Source organism: Carcharhinus amblyrhynchos, chromosome 5, assembly GCF_965287045.1.
Source record: "Carcharhinus amblyrhynchos chromosome 5, sCarAmb.v2.hapA, whole genome shotgun sequence".
Classification (NCBI taxonomy): Eukaryota; Metazoa; Chordata; class Chondrichthyes; order Carcharhiniformes; family Carcharhinidae; genus Carcharhinus; species Carcharhinus amblyrhynchos.
In genome coordinates this window covers 6,763,069-6,783,504 of record NC_137328.1, presented here as the reverse complement: position 1 = coordinate 6,783,504, position 20,436 = coordinate 6,763,069, and the positions used below count along the sequence as shown (strand labels likewise).

At 47.6% G+C, this 20,436-nt stretch overlaps 1 protein-coding gene across 2 annotated transcripts in view; it reads left to right on the top strand.

The window, feature by feature from the left end:
- The first annotated feature begins 1,198 nt into the window (after positions 1 to 1,198).
- Positions 1,199 to 20,436, top strand: part of lpar1 (lysophosphatidic acid receptor 1) — a 104,039-nt gene continuing 84,801 nt past the window's right edge. For both annotated transcript variants that reach the window (XR_013886658.1, XM_080188417.1), the window contains exon 1: positions 1,199 to 1,514. The gene's annotated coding sequence lies outside the window, so the exon portion shown is untranslated. The remainder of the gene's footprint in view (positions 1,515 to 20,436) is intronic.

The window sequence follows — 20,436 nt, the reverse complement described above, 5'->3', positions numbered from 1 at the left end:
GTGAGCGCAGTGTGGGTGCAGTGTGAGTACAGTGAGGGTGCAGTGTGGGTGCAGTGTGAGTGCAGTGTGGGTGCAGTGTGAGTACAGTGAGGGTGCAGTGTGGGTGCAGTGTGAGTACAGTGAGGGTGCAGTGTGGGTGCAGTGTGAGTGCAGTGTGGGTGCAGTGTGAGTACAGTGAGGGTGCAGTGTGGGTGCAGTGTGAGCGCAGTGTGGGTGCAGTGTGAGTACAGTGAGGGTGCAGTGTGAGTACAGTGAGGGTGCAGTGTGAGCGCAGTGAGGGTGCAGTGAGGGTGCGGTGTGAGTACAGTGAGGGTGCAGTGAGGGTGCAGTGTGAGCGCAGTGTGGGCGCACTGTGAGTCCAATGAGGGTGCAGTGTGGGTGCAGTGTGGGCGCAGTGTGGGTGCAGTGTGAGTACAGTGAGGGGCAGTGTGGGTGCAGTGTGAGCGCAGTGTGGGTGCAGTGTGAGTACAGTGAGGGTGCAGTGTGAGTACAGTGAGGGTGCAGTGAGGGTGCAGTGTGAGTACAGTGAGGGTGCAGTGAGGGTGCAGTGTGGGTGCAGTGTGAGCGCAGTGTGGGTGCAGTGTGAGTACAGTGAGGGTGAAGTGTGGGTGCAGTGTGAGCGCAGTGTGGGCGCAGTGTGAGTACAATGAGGGTGCAGTGTGGGTGCAGTGTGAGCGCAGTGTGGGTGCAGTGTGAGTACAATGAGGGTGCAGTGTGGGTGCAGTGTGAGCGCAGTGTGGGTGCAGTGTGAGTACAATGAGGGTGCAGTGTGGGTGCAGTGTGAGCGCAGTGTGGGCGCAGTGTGAGTACAATGAGGGTGCAGTGTGGGTGCAGTGTGAGCGCAGTGTGGGTGCAGTGTGAGTACAATGAGGGTGCAGTGTGGGTGCAGTGTGAGCGCAGTGTGGGTGCAGTGTGAGTACAGTGAGGGTGAAGTGTGAGCGCAGTGAGGGTGCAGTGTGAGTACAATGAGGGTGCAGTGTGGGTGCAGTGTGAGCGCAGTGTGGGTGCAGTGTGAGTACAGTGAGGGTGCAGTGTGAGCGCAGTGTGGGTGCAGTGTGAGTACAGTGAGGGTGAAGTGTGAGCGCAGTGTGAACACAATTTGGGTGCAGGCAGCAGCGCCGTTTGGGCGCAGTATCAGCGCAGGCAGCAGCGCAGTGTGGAAGGGGAGGTGCAGAGTGGGCGGAGAGAGCAGGGAAACAGCAAGCGGAGCCGGGAGAGAGGGAAAAGGCAGCGGATCCAGTGAGTGTAGCGGAACATTGAGCTCCGGGGCAGCCAGGGACAAGAGGTAGCAGCCGGCTCCTGCTTCAGGAGAGAGGAAAAAGGCAGCAATAACCATTGGGAAAATTTGCCTCTCTCTCTGAGCTGCGGGTGAAGATGATGTTATTTCTCTGCGGGGTTACACTCAGGCTGCAGACTTGCTTGCAGGATTGAGAGGATTATATTGCCTGTCAGTGTGCTAATCAAACACTCGGAACTTTTCCCTCTTGTTGTTGCAGACAGCAGTCTGAGTGCAGGTATGTGTGTGAGATATCTCTCTTTTCCCATTCACTGGTGTGGATTCTCATTACTGCTGGTATCTATCACCGTGTCTATCCCATTTGATAATAATGCAATAATGTGCCCCAGCTTCACTGGGCTTCCCTCTGATGAAACTTTCTCTCCAGTTTGTGCAGGAAAAGTTTTTAGCTGAGCATTTTACTGTTGTGTGTGTGTGTGTGTGTGTGGGTTACAATTCAGGCAGCAGTTTTGGATTGAAGGTTTGGAGGAAGGGTTAGATAGTGAGGCTCCTTCACTGGCTCCAATACAGAGTTCAGTTGCTCTGTGGAACTGGCTTTTGGAGGAGGTGGTGGGGGGGCTGGATTTTGTTACACTTTCTTTCAGCCTTCTCCCCCACCTTTCAAAGTGAAATTTTGGGTCCAGCTCCAAGCAAAATGCCCCCGGAGTCTTGAGTTTCTGAGTTTGGACATAAGCAGTGAGTTGGAACTGTGCCAAGTGACACTTTGAGAGAGAGGGGGTGGGGTGGAGTGTGGATTTGATGAATGAAGCCCTAAACCAGCCTCCCCTGCATCCCCACTGAGAGGGAAATAGGCACAGCTGGAGGCCATTCGGCCCTTCCAACTTGTACTATTCACGGTGGCACAGCGGTCAGCGCTGCTGCCTCGCGGCGCCAGGGATCCAGGTTCGATTCCTGGCTTGGGTCACTGTCTGTGTGGAGTTTGCACATTCTCTCCCTGTCTGCGTGGGTTTCCTCTGGGTGCTCCAATTTCCTCCCACACTCCAAAGGTGTGCGTGTTAGGTGGTTTGGCCATGCTAAATTGCACCATAGTGTCAGGGAGACTAGCTAAGATAAATGCATGGGGTCATGAGGAGCTACACATTCTCCCCGTGTCTGCGTGGGTTTCCTCCAGGTGCTCCAGTTTCCTTCCACAGTCCAAAAGACGTGCTGGTTAGGTGCTCTGGCCATACTAAACTCTCCGAGTAGGCGCAGGAGTGTGGTGACTAGAGGATTTTCATAGTAACTTCATTGCAGTGTTAATGTAAACCAACTTGTGACACTAATAAATAAACTTTAAATTTTTATTCAATTAGCTCATAATTGATCTGTACCCTCTACTCCATTAACTTGTCTTTTTTCATTCTCTATTCCTCAATCCTCTTGCATTCAACTTGGAGTGCAGGGAACAGGCCATTTGGCCTGTCTGCTCTATACTGTTGGTGTGTGCTGTCAGGAGCCTTCTCCCAATCTACACCGTCTAGTCATGACAAAGATTCACAGTTGGCTACAGGAGGCCATTTGACCCATCGTGCCGGGGCTAACTCTCTGAAGGAACGATTTGTCCCCCCACCCTCTCCCTGCCACTCTGGGTGAGATACCACTTTCTGGGTGAGATATCCCGTCAGAGAGTCAGTGCAGACTCGATGGGCTGAATGGCCACCTCCTGTGCTGTAGAGATGTTATGATCTCTCCCTTTTTGGATATTCGTCCAGTTACCTGCTTCCACCACACGCTCAGACAGTGCATTCCAGATCCTAACAGTTTGTGTCACCGTTAGCCCATCAGCTAGTCATCTGATTTCTGTGTTCTCAATCTTGTCCTTGACCCTCTGACCAATGGGCCAGTTTCTCCCTGTCTCCTCTGACCAGATCCCCTTGTGATTTTGAACACTTCGATCAAATCTCCTCTCAGTTAGAAGTCTCACAACAGCAGGTTAAAGTCCAGCAGGTTTATTTGGAATCACGAGCTTTCGGAGCGCTGCCCCTTCATCAGGTGACTCACCGAACGCTCATGGTACCAAATAAACCTGTTGGACTTTAACCTGGTGTTGTGAGACTTGTTACCGTGCCCAGCCCAATCCAACGCTGGCAACTCCACATCAAATCTCCTCTTAACCTTCTCTTTTCCAAGGAAAACAGTCCCAACTTCTCCAATCTGTGGAATTGAAGTTTCTCAACCCAGGAATCCTGTGTTGTCTTGCCTCCACATCCTTCCTATGAGGTGGTGCTTGGAGCTGAATGCAGTCCTCCAGTTGAGGTTGAATCAGTGAGTTGTGCAGGTTTAATGGACACTTGTACTCGATGCCCCTATTGATAAAGCCCAGGATGGATGTATGTTTTATTAACTGTTCTCCCAACCTGTCATGCCATCTTTCATGGTTGATGCACGTATACACCCAGGGCCCTCTGTGCCATCACCTCTTTCTAGAATAATATTCTTTATTTCTTATCATCTAGCCCTGCTCCTCCTATCAAAGTGAACCACTTCACACTTCCCTTCATTAAATTCCATCTGCTACTTTTCTGCCCAAACCATCAACTTGGCTCTGTCTGCATTATCCTCCTCACAGTCCACAAGTTCTGTCTCATTGTGGAACTGTGTCCTGTGCCCCGCGGCCAAGGTCGTAGGAACATAGGAATTGGAACATAGGAGCAGGAGTGGACAATTCAGCCCTTGTGTGGAGTCTGTACATTCTCCCCATGTCTGCGTGGGTTTCCTCCAGGTGCTCCGGTTTCCTCCCACAGTCTGGAAGACCTGCTGGTTAGGGTGCATTGACCCGAACAGGTGCCAGAGTGTGGCGACTAGGGGAATTTCACAGTAACTGCATTGCAGTGTTAATGTAAGCCTTGCCTGTGATTATTAAATAAACTTTACCTTTACTTTCCAAATTTCCAATTGATTTCCTGCCTCGGCAGTTGCTTTTGGAGACACTTTGAGATTCCCACTCTCTTATCATCGCATCCCTACAGTACAGAAGGAGGCCATTTTGTCCTGACCAACCGCATTTCCACCAGAGCCTATTCCCGTAACCCCACATATTTATCCTGCTAATCCCCCTGATATTAAGGGGCAATTTGGCATGGCCAATCCACCTGACATTTTTGGACTGGTGGGAGGAAACCGGAGCACCCAGAGGAAACCCACGCAAACACACAGACCCGATGTGGGAATCGAACTTGGGTGCCCTGGTGCTGTGAGGCAGCAGTGCTAACCACTGTGCCATGTGACGAAGTATTCCCTGATTAACTCTTGTTTTTTAGGAGCTGGGGGTGTGATGGATTGGAACCACCACCTGGAAAGTTCACCTGCCGGGGACGCGAGGTTTACGGCGAGTCTTTCCCCAGGTCCCCTCTGAACGGTTAAGTAGGTGACTCCCAGGAGTTAGCCATCGCTTGCAGGGTTCACACTTCAAGGCCCAATCTCGTCGCGTTTAATTTGCCAGGGTTGATATTTCTCCAGCTAAAAAATAATGCCACCCTTGTGCATTTACGGAGAGCTGCCTTAATGTGTGGAAGCGTGGGGCTGTATCGGTCTCTCCACAGATGCTGCATTCTTTGGCTTTGTGAAAGGGATGATTCAGTCCTTGACTTTTGTGGGATTTAGGCAAATCCGGGTTTGTACAGTGTTGCACTGCACTTGTGCTAGCTCGTAAAACGGGGACATTGCTCACTGCCCTTTTGCATCCACTCTCAGTGCTACAGCTCGGGGCTATTGTGGTGTTCTGTCCGCTTTGTGCTGTCCCCTCCCACTCTCTGATTGTGCCCCAAGAGTGCCTCTCCCTGGTTTAAACGCCCTTCACAATACTTCTGAGGGGTCTTGGTTGTGAGTTGAATGTGGGGGCAGGGAATTTTTTAAAAAAAGGTGCACGAACGATAATTTTCCATGCGTTCTTAAAGCGAGACTGTCCTCTAAATTATTTGGTAAATTTCTACTCTGGAACATTGAAGATAGGAGCATTTGTTGGCCATTCGGCCCTTTGAGACTATTCCACCATTCAACATAATCGTGGCTGGTCCTCTATCTCCATGTCATACTCCCGTGCTCGCCTCATATTCTTTGGTGCATATAGGGTGGGATTTTCCAGCCACGCTCACCCAAAACTGGAAAATCCTGCTTGAGGTCAACAGACCTATGCGTGTTCTGGCCTGTAGCCGGTGAAATCTATCTATCTGCTACTTAAAAGTAATTTAATGTTCTGATGAAGTGTCAAGTGGACTCGAAATGTTGGTTCTATTCTCTCTCCGCAGATTCTGCCAGACCTGCTGAGATTTTCCAGCATTTTTTGTTTTTGCTTCTTAAATATAAGTTGTTTGAGAGATGTGTGTCATTTCTGTGGCATCGTGTCCACACAGGCGTGGACACAGATGCACGCACGCGCTGACACACACTGGCCTGATGAGCTGTTTTGATGAGATTGAAGTGGTGTTGACAATTCTTTTTAAAATCTGCCTTGCATTTGTCCATTTCTGATCAAAATCAAGTCATCAAGCAACATGATTCATTGTTTAGTTACGTTCTGCTCTGAAGTTAATAACTACATTATTCTTTTAGGTACATAAGTGAGCTACTTACAGTCATGTGATGCTGGCTCACAATTCAAGATTGCAATGACCACAGTCTTATGTGTATCCGTTTTGAGATGATAGAATCGCTATTATTTTCTACATACAAAGCAGACCTACAGTTGGGGAACATGGTGGCGCAGTGGTTAGCACTGCAGCCTCACAGCCCCAGGGATACAGGTTCAATTCCTGGCTTGGGTCACCGTCTGTGCAGAGTCTGCATGTTCTCCCCGTGTCTGTGTGGGTTTCCCCCGGTTTCCCCTCTCAGTCCGAAAGACGTGCTATTTACATTGCATTGGCCGTGCTAAATTCTCTCTGTGTTCCTGAACAAGTGCAGGAGTGTGGCGATTAGGGGATTTTCACAGTAACTTCATTGCAGTGTTAACGTAATGACTAATTCAACTTTAACATTTTTTTAGTTTTCTGTAAACTTCAAAAATTAATTGATAGATCCTTAGTACAGGATAGGAAGAGGCCATTTGGCCCAGAGTGCCGATGCCAGCACTTTGAAAGCGCAATCAAATTAGTCTAACTCCCTCCAATTGGAAAGTTACTGCTGAATCTGCTTCCACCACCATTATGAGACAGTGTAATGCAGGAATTTGGTGAGATGGGTGGCACGGTGGCTAGCACGGCGGCCTCACAGCGCCAGGGACCGGGGTTCGATTCCTGGCTTGGCTCACAGTCTGTGTGGAGTTTGCACGTTCTCCCTGTGTCTGCGTGGGTTTCCTCTGGGTGCTCCGGCTTCCTCCCACAGTCCAAAGATGCGTTGGGTTAGGTGGATTGGCCGTGCTAAATTGCTCCTTAGTGTCAGGGGGACTCGCTAGGGTAAGTGCATGGGGTTATGGGGATAAGGGGCCGGTGCAGACCCGATGGGCTGAATGGTCTCCTTTTGCACAGTAGGGATTCTGTGATTCTATGTTTAAATCTGTGACCGTCAAATTTCAAGATTTAGAGGTGTACAGTGCAAATTTGTGGATTGAGTCAACTGGTTAGATGGGACCTGTGAATATAGAGTTTGTGTAAAAATTGGACTTTGATTAAAAGAAAATCAATTTAATATCAATAGAGGCCAAAGAAGAAGAACTATCTGTAACACAGGATCGGATAGGTAGGGCGTGGTGTCTATTTGTGGTTGGCATTTTTTGTTCATCCATTTCCCATGGAATGACAGTGCCTTGTTTAGGGGTTTGAGTTCCGATCTCAGCTGGAACACTGGGAGCCGGTGACCACGTGTAAAGGTTCCCCCCCCCCTCTCTTTTATTAATATTTATCATGTTTAACCCATTCCCACTTTTCAAATACAGGGAATGCGATCTCACCGCACGCTCCGGCTGCATCGAAGCCGGAGGTCCTGGCGACGAGTCAAATCTCCGCAGCGGGATGGGAAAATTCCGGCCAGGATATTTAAGTCAAGGGCTTGCATGTTGCACATCAAAAAAACTATGCTGTATGGGTAAGATTTTGTAGGAATTCCCATTAAGAATTACAACCAGAAATATGGAGCTATGGACAGGATTCCTTGAATAGAATCCCTACAGCGCAGAAAGGAGACCATTCGGCCCATCGAGTCTGCACTGATCACAATCCCACCCAGGTCCCATCCCCACAACCCCATGTATTTACCCTGCTCATCTCCTTAACCTACACTCCTTGGGACACTAAGGGGCAATTTGGCATGGCCAATTCATCTGACTAGCACATCTTGTGGGGGGAAACCGGAGCACCCGGAGGAAACCCACGCAGACATGGGGAGAACATGCAGACTCCACACAGACGGTGACCCAAGGCTGGAACTGAGCCCGGATCCCTGGCGCTGTGAGGCAGCAGTGCTAACCACTGTGCCGGCCATAGAAAATGAAGTATTGACGCTTTACACCCAAGAGTTAAAGCTTTCTTGGAGGGGGTGATTTATTGGATGGTGCTGTCTTAGTGATGACTGCTGTTTTATAACGCATCCTTACATAGACAGATCTCCCTGGGAAAGGCAGCTGACATGACCCATTAATGCTGCCTTCCGATACATCTTATACCTGCTTCATATCAGCTTCCTGATCTGAGGAACCCATATTTATGCTCCACCTTTTTGTCATTGTGGTGACCTCGGAGCTCCAGGGAAACTGGCACGGTATTTTGTGATGCCCTTGGGTTGGGGGCAGGTCTCGCAAATGACAAGAGAGTTCCGCTTTTCCTGCTAGCCGTTTTGTACATGGGAAGGACTTTAAAGTGGACAACACGTTGGGACTGACACCTGTGGCAACTCTGGGACAAATGAAACCAATCCATGGGGAAGAAAAAACCCATGCGTCCTGAAGCATGTAGTCTAGAGAAGCACAGCAAGATCCCATAAAAGGGTTCTGATGCTGTTCTTTTGTTGATGTTGTTTGGGGTTTTGATGTTGGTTAGGAAAGCTTCCGTCTTCTGTCTTGAACAGTCCAGTCCCTGGATTCTTCTATAGCCCTCTGAAGGGGTAAACAAGGGGTGGGATTTTCCCGCCCTGCTCATCCCAAGACTGGAAACTACCCCCCCCCCCCCACTCCCTTGTGGTCAATGGACCTGTACATGGTCCTCTCCTGCCCGCTACAATTCCTGGCGGGACTGGAAAATTCCGCCTACGGACTCAGTTGAACATCTTTTCTCGTGTCTTGATAGATTTCCCTTGACCAGGTCACAGCTTGTCACCAGAAGCTGTAGCTTTGGCCTCTCTGGAAGGATTTACAGGTTGGTACTCAACCCATTAGAACACGTTGTGAACACTCTTGCCTTGGACGTCAAGTCCTGGGGTGGGACTTGAACTGGGAGCTTCTGGCTCAGAGATAGAAATGCTAGCCATGGGGTGCCTCCTCCTTAGTTTAATGACCTCTTCGAAATGTTAACATCTCTGACAGTGTGGCACTCCTTCATTACTGCCCTGAAGAAGCAGACTGGATCACGTGCTCATATATCTACAGTGGGGCTTGAACCTACAAACTTCCGATTCTGAAACAAGTTCTACCTACTGAGCTGACGTATTGAGCAGTTGCCTGCACGTTATTAGGGGATTTTTGGCTCAGAGAAGGTTGATTTAGCCAAGTTGAATTTCCCAATGTTACTGGTTGGGCTGGTGATGCCTGGCTTCCTCTCCATTGCCATGGCTGCCACCAAGGTGATGAGACCTCAAATGAGAGCAACTTGTGGGTGTCTGGAATTGGGTTTGACTGTTCTCCTGGAGTGGCTGCTGCTTGTTTGAAAACCCAAAGGAACATCTGAGAGGATAACACACCAGATCCCTTTGTGCTTTGTACAAGCTGAATTCGCAAAGGCCTTTATTCCAAGGGGGATTGGAAATCAAGAATAATAAAGAAGTTCAGCTACACTTGTACTGGGTTTGGGTGAGACCGCATTTGGAGTAGTGTGTGCAGTTTTGGTCTCCACATTTAAGAAAGGATATACTTATATCGGAGACGGTTCAGCAAAAGTTCACTAGATTGTTCCCGGAAATGAGGGGTTTGTCCTACAATGAGAGGTTGGGTTATTTGGACTTCTATTCTCTGACATTTAGAAGAATGAGCGGCAATTTCATTGAAACCTATATCATTCCCACATCATTCTCATGAACAGACTGGGAATAGAGGGATACAAACGGATGGTCTAGTTAGGAACACATGATCGGTGCAGGCTTGGAGGGCCGAAGGGCCTGTTCCTGTGCTGTATTGTTCTTTGTTCCACGTGGGTGGATACTGGGAGATTGTTTCTCTGGTTGGGGAATCTAAAACATGGGGGCGCAGAATCAGGGTGGGGGGGAGGCAGTCATTTGGGACTGAGTTATGGACAACTTCTTCACTCAAAGGATTGCGAATCTTTGGAGTTCCCTATGTCAGAGGGTTGTGGGTGTTCCATCATTCAGTATAGTTCAGGCTGGGGTAGACAGACATTTGGTCTCTCAGGGAACAGGGAGATATAGGGAGTGACCAGCAAAATGGAGTTGAAGCCCAAGATGAGGCATGATGGGATTGAAGAATGGGGCCGATTTGACAGGCCATCTGGTCTACCCCTATGTCTTATGTGCTAAAATCTCAGATTTTGAAGTGGGAGTTGAACGAGCGACAGCATTGAATGAACAGTTTTGGCATGAAGATGGCGAAACTTTATTCAACAACTCCAGAACCTGGGAAGTGTGATCTGTTTGGCCTGTATCTTTGTGCGTTGTGGCCAGTGCGGTTCTGATATAAATGTATAATAATTTCGCAATTCAGTGTGCAGGGGAAATGAAAGCTTTCTAAAAAATCAATGGCACGCTTTAATTTTCTCCTTTCTGGTACAGTCATTTTCTGGAAAATTGACAACTGTAATTTCTGCTTGGATAATCAGTACTTTGTCGTAAAGCTGGATGAAATACATCATTGTAGTGAGTTGCAATTCTGTCCCATAATTGGACTTGAATATTTCTGTTTTACTTTAATGCTAACCGATAACAGTTTCAGGAATAATGACGTTGTTCTCTAGAAAATGATTTGCATGTGAATGCGATCCTTTTATCATTCAATTGGAATTATTTATGAGCGTAGGATTATCCTAATTCTAGCAAACTGGGCCAGTCTCTCCCATTGTATCTCTTTTCTTCCCCCCCCCCTCAACTTTTCTTTCCCAGCTTCTCTCCCCCCCTCTGCCCTTTTCTTTATTCTTTCATGGGATGTGGGCGTCGTTGGCATTTATTGCCCATCCCTACTTCCCCTTTGCTAGGGCCATTTCAGAGGGCAATCAAGAGTTAACCACATTGCTGTGGGTATGGAGTCACACGGAGGCCAAACGGGCTAAGGGAGGCAGTTTTCCTTCTGTAAAGGGCATTAGTGAACCAGATGGGTTTTTTTGACAATGTAAGAAGTTTCACAACACCAGGTTAAAGTCCAACAGGTTTATTTGGCAGGCGTCTGCTGCCAAATAAACCTGTTGGACTTTAACCTGGTGTTGTGAGACTTCTCACTGTGTTTACTCCAGTCCAACGCCGGCATCTCCATATCATTTTTTGACAATCACAGATGGTTTCAGTTTATAGTCACATAAATCTACAGCAAAGACAAAGGCCCTTCAGCCCATCATGTCTGCACCGATCAAAGACAAACCACCCAACTGTTCCGATATCATTTTCTTGGTCCACAGCCTTTATGCCTTCGCATTGCAAGTGCGCATCTAAATACTCTTAAATGTTAAGAAGTCTCCACCATCCTTTCAGGTACTGAGTTCCAACTTCCCACCACCCACTAAACCTACTGCCCCTTCCCTTAAATCTCTGTCCCCTGGTCATTAATCCCTCCACCAAGAGGAAACGTTTCTTCCTGTCTAGTCTATCTATGCCCCTTGTAATCTTACACATCTCAGTCCTGTCCCCTCCCCTTCAGTCTCCTCTGTTCTAAGGAAAACAACCCCCGTCTAATCCAATCTCTCTTCATAATTAAAACTTGCCAGCCCAGGATACATCCTGGTAAACCTTCTCTTTCCAGTGCTGTTACACCCCTCCTATAATACAGATTCCAGAACTGTGCACAACACTCTTACTGAAACTAGCTTTTAATATTCCAGATTTTAAAAATCAACTGAAAGGCTTGATTTCTCCCCCTCCACTGCGCATTAGCCTCTGGGTTACTAATTTGGCGACATTACCAAAATCCCACCATCTCTCCTTTCATGGTGCCTGCTCTCTTGTTGGTGCTGACTTGTGAGTTGATTTGATTTATCATTGTCACGTGTATTAGTATACAGTGAAAAGTATTGTTCCTTGCGCGCTATACAGGCAAAGCATACCATTCATAGAGAAGGAAAAGAGAGGGTACAGAATGTAGTGTTACAGCCATAGCTAGGATGTAGAGAAAAGTTAACTTAATGCGAGGTGGGTCCATTCAAAAGTCTAACAGCAGGAGGGAAGAAGCTGTTCTTGAGTCGGTCGGTACGTGACCTCAGACTTTTGTATCTTTTTCCCGACGGAAGAAGGTGGAAGAGAGAATGCCCAGCGTGCGTTTTGATTTATTACTGTCACATGTATTAGTATACAGTGAAAGTATTGTTTCTTGTGCGTTATGTAGACAAAGCGTACCATATATAGGAAAGGGGAGGGTGCAGAATGTAGTGTCACAGTTATAACTAGGGTGTAGAGAAAGATTAACTTAATGCAGACTGCAGCAGGTCACCTCCCTATGTGAGCAGGCGCTTTGAGCTCGGATAGTTTTGTTCATGAAAAGGCTAGTCAGCTCCACGAGACTCTCTGAGAAGCCATCTGTTACCCACATGTGCACGTTAATGATCGGAATCACTGAGGCACTGCTTGCCTTTGCTGATTAAACCTATTTTTTGTGTTACGTGAAGGAGGGATCTGTTAAAAAGGACACTTGGGGAGACTTTAGTTTTGCTGCTAAATTAGCACTGGGATGAATCACAATGTTCGGGGAGCCGGGCGGGGGAGGGAGGGTGTCACAACGGGGTGCGAATGGGCACTGTAAATCTGGTTAAAGTCGGAGGCTTCCTTTAAAAAAAAATTTTTAAACATGTGATGTTTAAAATGCAGTTGTGGCAGCTTACATAGTTCCTCACCCCACCATCAGATTCTCATTTAAATCACAGTTTGTTTTTAGATTTTGTAGTCCAAAGATGTGCGGGTTGGCTATTTAGCATGGCCAATATGCTTAATAGCGTGGCCAATTTAACACACTGGCCATGTTAAGTTGCCCCTGAGTGTCAGGGGGACTAGCTAGGGTAAATACATGGGGTTACGGGGAGGGGGCCCTGAGTGGGATTGTGGTCGGCACAGACTTGATGGGCTGAATGGCCTCCTCCTGCACTGTAGGGATTCTGTGATTCTTGAAGTAAACTTGAACAAGTGTGTGTATGGACTGTTAGGGCATTTTGCTGCCCTTACGATGGGATAACGTTTGAAGTTAGACGTGGTGTATTGTTACTCTGAGTAATCGATGCCTGGATGTTCATGACCTGCATTAATCTCGATAACTCTGTCTCATCCATCAAAAGTAATCAGTGTGGTTATTTTACCAAGGGGTGGGAAGTTCTTGTCCGATAACTGGGAGTGACAGATGGACATTTTCGGCAGTTTAATGTTCACAACTTTCTGGAACATCTGAGGAGGATCCGGATCTTTTTATTAAAAAATACAAGAAACTGCACTTCCTTGTTTTATTTTCTTGGATGTGCTGAGTTCAGCATGGACAAAAATTGGTGAACTCTGAGTTGGGGGGAATAGTTTCCCTTACATTTGTGAGGAAATCCCTGTTTGTACCCCGATTCTGGGGCAAATGGGACGGTCTTCACATCAGCAAGCTGACAGTTTGGTTGTGATAAATCAGATGGTGGGGGGGCCGCTGCACGGTGGCACAGTGGGTTAGCACTGCTGCCTCTCAATGCCAGGGACCTGAGTTCGATTCCGGCCTTGAGTCGCTGTTTGTGCGGAGTCTGTACGTTATTCTCATGTCTGCGTGGGTTTCCTCCCACACTCCAAAAGATGTGCGGGTCAGGGTGCATCGGCCGTGCTAAATTCTCCCTCGGTGTCCCCGAACAGGTACCGGAGTGTGGCAACTAGAGGATTTTCACAGTAAGTTTGTTTCAGTGTTAGAGTAAGCCCACTTGTGCCGAATAAATACACTTTTCACTTTACTTTTCCTCCCACTGTTCAAAGATGTGCGGGTGATTAGCAATGGTAAATTGATCATTACCCTCCGGGGGATTAGCGGGGTAAATACGGGGAGGGGGACTGGGTGGGATTGTGGTCGGGGCAGGCTCGATGAGCTGAGTGGCCTCTTTCTGCACTGTGGGGATTCTATGATTCATGAAAAGTCTGACAGGAGTCAGACAGCTGAGTGTAATAAAAGTGTTGGCGAAGGAAGAGATTTGTTTTACTTTCTGGGGGCTTCGGAACAGATTCCAAGCTGCATCTGAGCGGATGAGGCAGGGGAGTCAAACTGCAGGGCTAAATGTTGGAATCTGAAACGAGAAGGAGGGCAAACAAACCTTGCTTCTGATTTAGGCGCAGTGTCAAGTAACCATGTTTGTCTTTATCCTGCGCAGGTATCAGTGAGAAGGGGGAGGGGGGGAGGAGAGTGCAGCTCTAGACCGTTGTCTAGCCTTTAATCTCCTGAAGTTAATGACCCGTTTCCCCGTTGCAAAATCCTTGAGTCATTTTGCGCCCGCTTAAACTGGGGTTCGGCTCTTGCTGCTGATCGTCTGGGATCGCGTGCCAGTCGAGCTTCCAGAGGTCGGGAAAGCACGTGGCGCGGCCAACAGCGAGCGCTTTGTTCGGAGGGTTCTGCTTTTCCTACACGGGGTTCAGTAAGATCACATCCGGTCTGTGTGCTGGGAAAACCCAGGAGCAGATGTCGGTGAGGCAGCCTGTGTGTGTGTGGGGGGGGGGGGGGGGGGGGGGGGGGGCGTCCAGGCGGAACGCACGAGGCGCGACGTGAAGACATCATTAGCAGTGCCACGAAACAGTCAAGGTGGAGCCTTCAGCGGCCCCTGATGAAAGCACAGCTGTAAAACACCAGCGTTGCCAGGACAATGGCCTTTTTGACGAGCGTTGGTTCACTTAGGAAAGAGCGAGGCAAATGCGTATCAATCTTCCGAGTGACCTTTAAGGCCCTCATTAATTGTTGAGTCAACAAAGTTAATGGTCACGTTTCCCTTGTTTACAGTGGGATGGGATTCAGCTGGGAAGAACCGCTGGCGTTTAGCAGGGAAACTGTGTTCCATTTCACCAGCTGCAGGTTATCTTTTGTTCATTCGTTACTCAGATACACAGGTTGGTTCTCTGTTTACTCTTTAGTTTTTGGTCTTTTGATCGTAGGATCCCTGCAGTGCCGAAGTAGACCGTTCGGCCCATCGAGTTTGCACCAAGCACAATCCCACCCAGGGCCTATCCCCATAACCTCACATATTTACCCCTCTAATATCCCTGATACTAAGGGTCAGTTTAAAGAACAAAGCAAAGTACAGCACAGGCCCTTCGGCCCTCCAAACCTGCGCCCGTCATAATGGCTGCCTGAACTAAAAGCACTTAGGGAGTCCATATCCTTCGATTGTCACCTTATTCTTGTATTTGTCTAGTTCCCTCTTAAATGCCACTATGCCCCCACCACCTTTCCAGGCAGTGAGTTCCAGACGTTCACCACACCTCTGTGTAACAAAAAGACTTGCCTCGTACGTCTCCTCTAAACTTTTCCCCACACGCCTTAACCATATGTCCCCGAGTACTTGACTTTTCCACCTCAGGAAAGTACACCTGATTATTCCCTCTGTCCATGCCCCTCATGAATTGTAAACCTCTCAGCTTCCGTCGTTCCAGTGAGAACAAACCGAGTTTATCCAAACTTTCCCTTATCATAGAATTATAGAAACTCTACAGTGCAGAAAGAGGCCCTTCGGCCCATCGAGTCTGCACCGAACACAATCCCACCCAGGCCCTACCCCCGTATCCCTACATACTATACCCACTAATCCCTCTAACCTCCGCTACCCTGGACACTAAGGGGCAATTTCTTTGCATGGCCAATCAACCTAACCCGCACATCTTTGTACTGTGGGAGGAAACCGGAGTACCCGGAGGAAACCCATGTAGACACGAAGAGAACTTGCAAACTCCACACAGACAGTGACCCGAGCCGGGAATCGAACCCGGGACCCTGGAGCTGTGAAGCAGCAGTGCTAACCACTGTGCTACCGTGCCGCCCATAGCTAATACCCTCCAGACTGAGCAACATCCTGGTAAACCTCCTCTTTTAGCATTGCGAACAACCTAACTGGCACATCTTTGGAGTGTGGGAGGAAACCCACACAGGCATGGGGAGAACATGCAGACTCCACACAGACAGTGACCTGAGGCTGTTATTGAATCCTGGTCCCTGGAGCTTTGAGGCAGCACTGTCCCACCAGTCAAAGCAAATCATGAGTTAAAGTAGAAAGAAAGGCATAATAAATAAATGTTGACATTTGTACACACGGTCAAATCTTTCTACTTGGTGTCTTGAAGTGTTCTTATCCATTTTGCTATCATTGGATTCGGTTATTGCAATGCAAAATACTGCAGGTGCTGGAAATCTGAAATAAAAACTGAAAGTGCTGGAAAATCTCAACAAGTCCAGCAGCGTCTGTGGAGAGAGAAAAATAGAATTAACATTTCCTCCGTTTACACTTCCCACTGCAGCAGTATAATTAAGGATCCCAAACACCCCGGACATTCTCTCTTCCACCTTCTTCCTTTGGGAAAAAGATACAAAAGTCATACCAACCGACTCAAGAACAGCTTCTTCCCTGCTGCTGTCAGACTTTTGAATGGACCTACCTCGCACTAAGTTGATCTTTCTCTACACCCTAGCTATGACTATAACCCTACATTCTGCACTCTCTCCTTTCCTTCTCTATGAACAGTATACTCTGTCTGTATAGCGTGCGCAAAACAATGCTTTTCACTGTATTCCAATACACCTGACAATAATAAATCAAATCAAATCTAAAATAATTGAAAGTGCTGGAAATACTCAGCAGGTCTGGCAGCATCCGTGGAGAGAGAGAAATTGAATTAATGCTTCCATTATATTCATTTGGAGTATTGTGAGCAGTTTTAGGCCCCATATCTAAGAACATAAGAAATAGGAGCAGGAGTAGGCCATCTAGCCCTTCGAGCCTGCCCCGCCATTCAATAAGATCATGGCTGATCTGAAGTGGATCAGTTCCACTTTCCCGCTTTCTCTCCATAACCCTTAATTCCCCTGTCTATCAAAAACCTATCTACCCGTGACTTAAATATATTTAGCGAGGCAGCCTCCACCACCTCAACGGGCAGAGACTTCCAGAGATTCACCACCCTTTGAGTGAAGAAGTTCCTCCTCAACTCCGTTCTAAACTGCCCCCCCTTATCTTGAGGCTGTGTCCTCTAGTCCTGCTATCCTTTCTGAGCGGGAAGAATCTCTCTACCTCTACCCTATCCATCCCCTTCATTATCTTATACGTCTCTATAAGATCCCCCCTCATCCTTCTAAACTCCAACGAGTACAGACCCAGTCTATTCAGCCCCTCTTCATAGTCCAATCCCCTCATCTCCGGTATCAGCCTAGTGAACCTCCTCTGCACTCCCTCCAAGGCCAAAATATCCTTGCGCAAGTGTGGCGACCAAAACTGCACACAGCATTCCAGCTGCGGCCTCACCAGTGCCCTGTACAGTTGCAGCAAGACCTCCCTGCTTTTATATTCTATCCCCCCTCGCTATAAAGGCCAGCATCCCATTCGCCTTCTTGATCCTAAGGAAGGATGTGCTTTCCTTGGAGGGGGTACAGAGGAGATTCTCAAGAATGATCCCAGAAATGAAGGGTTTGTCATATGAGGAGCGGCTAAGGACTCTGGGTCTATACTCAACAGAGTTTAGAAGGATGAGGGGGGATCTAATTGAAGCTTACAGAACACTGAGAGGCCTGGATAGAGTGGAGAAGATGTTTCCACTAATGGGAGAGACCAGAGGGCATCACCTCAGAGTGAAGGGTCTCTCCTTTAAAACCGAGATGAGGAGGAATTTCTTCAGCTTGAGGGTGGCGAATCTGTGAAACCCTTTACCACAGAGGGGAGGCCAGGTCATTGAGTGTCTTAAAGATTGAGATTGATAGGTTCTCGATTGGTACGGGGATCAAGGGTTATGGGGAGAAGGCAGGAGAATGGAGATGAGAATCAAGTTAGCCATGATTGAATGGCGGAGCAGACTCGATGGGCTGAGTGGCCTAATTCTGCTCCGATGGACTCGTCTTTAGATGCTGTTCTGGCTGGTTTCCTGCCCAGCATTGGGTTGGTAAATTCTTGTGACTGCTGTTAGTAGGCAGATCCATGGCACACAAGTCCAAGTGGATGAATACAAAGGATAATTGTGGGCCTGGATTTGGGTATCCGGCTCATCTTTGCTGGTGGAGAATGACGTAAGGTCTGGCGAGAGTTCAGACGGGAAGGGGAAGGCTACAAAAATATTTTAATCTAATATTGAAATACCAAAATCCCTGAGCAAGGGTCTGGAGAGGAATTGTGTCATCAGATACAACCACACAGTAAATAGCCGGGACTATTCAGTTCACTTTTGTGTGACAAAATGCTGAGTGCGTTCGCTATCTCGGAAGTGAAGATATTTACCGCGGGTAATTTTCCGTGGACGAGTAAGGGATTTTTATTCGCTAGTAGTGGCTGCAGAAACTGCTGAGAGGCTTTTTTTTTAAAACTACATTTTCCACTGTGCTAAATGGGCTTCCAAAAATACATTTCACTCTTCACGCTGTACAGAAGCTGGATGGGTCTGGCCAGAGCAGAGAGAGAAACTGTTCCCACTTGTGAAAGAATGAAGAACAAACGAATGCAGGTGAATGCAGTGTGATGAGGGAGGAGAGCCCCGAAAGCTAGTGGATTTTTGCTACCAAATAAACCTGTCGGACTTTAACCTGGTGTCGTGAGACTTCTTACTGCGTTTTCCCCCTGATCCCCTTATTAATCAGAAACCTACCTATCTCTGTCTTAAAGACACTCAATGACCTGGCCTCCACAGCCTTCTGCGGCAAAGAGTTCCACAGATTCACCACTCTCTGGCCGAAGAAATTCCTCCTCATCTCTGTTTTAAAATATCATCTCTTTAGCCTGAGGTTGTGCCCTCTGGTTCTAGTTTTTCCTACCAGTGGAAACATCCTCTCCATGTCCACTCTATCCGATCTTGCACTATCCTGTAAGTTTCAATAAGATCCCCCCCTCATCCTTCTAAACTCCAACGAGTACAGACCCAAAGTCCTCAACCGTTCCTCATACAACAAGCTCTTCATTCCAGGGATCATTCTAATGAACCTCCTCTGGACCCTTTCCAAGGCCAGCGCATCCTTCCTTAGATACGGGGCCCAAAACTGTTCACGATACTTCAAATGGGGTCTGATCAGAGCCTCAGAAGTACATCCCTACTCTTGTATTCTAGCCCTCTTGACATGAATGCTAACATTGCATTTAGGTTCTGCGCTGCTGTGCCTGGGAGTGCGCTGGAGGTAGATTCTGTCATGGTTTACAAAGTGGAATTAGATAAATACCTGAAGAGAGAACTATTTCTTCTTTGACCCTCAAATAGAGCAATTTCGCAGTAACTTCATTGCAGTGTTAACGTAAACCTTACTTGTGACTAATAAATTTAAAAAATTACCACGGTGATCCTAGATGGGCAGTGGTTAGCACTGCTGACTCACAGCCCCAGGGACCCAGGTTCGACTCCCGGCTTGGGTCACTGTCTGTGTGGAGTTTGCATGTTCTCCCCATGTCTGTGTGGGTTACCTCTGGGTGCTCTGGTTTTCTCCCACAATCCGAAAGATGTGCTGGTTAGGGTGTATTGGCCGTGCTAAATTCTCCCAAACAGGTGCTGGAGAGTGGTGACTCGGGGATTTTCACAGTAACTTAGTTGCAGTGTTAATGTAAGCCTACTTGCGATACTAATAAATAAACTTAAACTTCAACCTTGGATGCTGATAGAAATGACTGATTGCATTAAATGATGATGCAGTGTGACAAATGATTGAAATCCACAAAGGCTTGTAAATTGTTCCAAAGCATTTCCCAAGAAGGTGTTCTGAGCAACACGAGGTGATATGAAGCAACCAAAATCAAAGAATTTGATTTGATTTATTACTGTCACATGTACTAACAGTAAGAAGTCTCACAACACCAGGTTAAAGTCCAACAGGTTTATTTGGCAGTAAACACCACTAGCTTTTGGAGCGCTGTTCCTTCGACAGGTGATTGTGCTCACCCCAGTCCAACGCCGGCATCTCCACATCATGACATGTATTAACGTACAGTGAAAAGTATTGTTCCTTGCACATTATACAGACAAAGCATACTGTTCATTGAGAAGGAAAGGAGACAGTGCAGATTGTAGTGTTGTAGCTAGGGTGCAGAGAAACTTAATGAAGGTAAGTCCATTCAGAAGTCTGATACTAGCAGGGAAGAAGCTGTTCTTGAGTCGGTTGGTACGTGACCACAGACTTTAGTATCTTTTTTCCAACAGAAGATGGTGGAAGAGAGAATGTCCGGGGTGTGTGAGGTCCTTAATAATGCTGGATGCTTTTCCGAGGCAGCGGGAAGTGTAGACAGAGTCAATGGGTGGGAAGCTGGTTTGCGTGATGGACTGGGCTACATTCATGACCTTTTGTAGTTTCTTGCGGTCTTGGGCAGAGCAGGAGCCCATACCAAGCTGTGATACAACCAGAAAGGATGTTTTCTATGGTGCACCTGTAAAAGTTGGTGAGGATGTGGGTATGCCGGCGTTGGACTGGTGTAAACACAGTAAAAAGTCTGACAACACCAGGTTTTAGTCCAACCTATTTATTTGATAATAGTTGGTGAGAGCAGGAGAGAGAGGAGGAAAGGTGGGGGAATTTCAGAGTTGAAGGACTAACTAGATGGAGGGGCTGCTTCCAATGTGGGAGTGATTTAAAAAGGCAGTGGGCAAGAGGCCAGAATGGAGGATGTTATGTAGTGCCACACATGGTAATGTAGTGGCACCCCAGGTGGCATCAAGACTTTATTCAGAACAAAAGGTATTGATTGAATAAGGGAAATTATGTA